Below are 621 nucleotides of genomic sequence, written 5' to 3'. Positions count from 1 at the left end.
GCGCGGGGCTGGCCCCCGGCGGTGGCTCGGCCGGGTGCGAGGTGAGGGGCCGCGCCTGGCACAGGGGTGGCACGGTGGTGTCCCCCACATTGAGGGCCAGAGGGCAGTGCCAGCCACCGGCGGGTCAGCTCCGGACGCTTCCCGGTCGGGCGCGGGGGGCGGCGAGCGGTGGGAGGCTCCGGGCCAGCTCCCCCTCGCCGCCCTTTCCCTCCTCTCCGAGGGCTGCCCTCCATGCGGAGCATCGAGGCCAAGGGCCCCGGCCCGGCGCCGCTCGCTCCGCCGTGGCACGGGCGCTGGCACCGCTGGGCTCGGTGCCCCTTGGGCAGGACCCCGGCCCCCTCCCCGTCCCTCACTCAGTGACAGATAACCAAAGGAGTCCCCGGCTTCGCGCCCCCGGAGACGCCCCCTCCTCCCCTCCCGCCCTCGCGGTGCCCAGGGAGCCAGGAAAGCCTTACGGTCCTTTGACGGCGACTCGAAAGCTCACAGCTCGTGTGCTGCAGAATTTATTCCAATGAGCAGCTAAAAGTATCATTTAAAAAAAAATAACAAAAAGAAAAAATGACAAAAAAAAATACTAAAAAACAATTATTTAGGGTGTTTGTGATTGCTGACTGCGCTGTA

This window comes from Catharus ustulatus, chromosome 15 (genome assembly GCF_009819885.2).
Source record: "Catharus ustulatus isolate bCatUst1 chromosome 15, bCatUst1.pri.v2, whole genome shotgun sequence".
NCBI classification, from domain to species: Eukaryota; Metazoa; Chordata; class Aves; order Passeriformes; family Turdidae; genus Catharus; species Catharus ustulatus.
Note: the sequence above shows the minus strand (reverse complement) of the source record.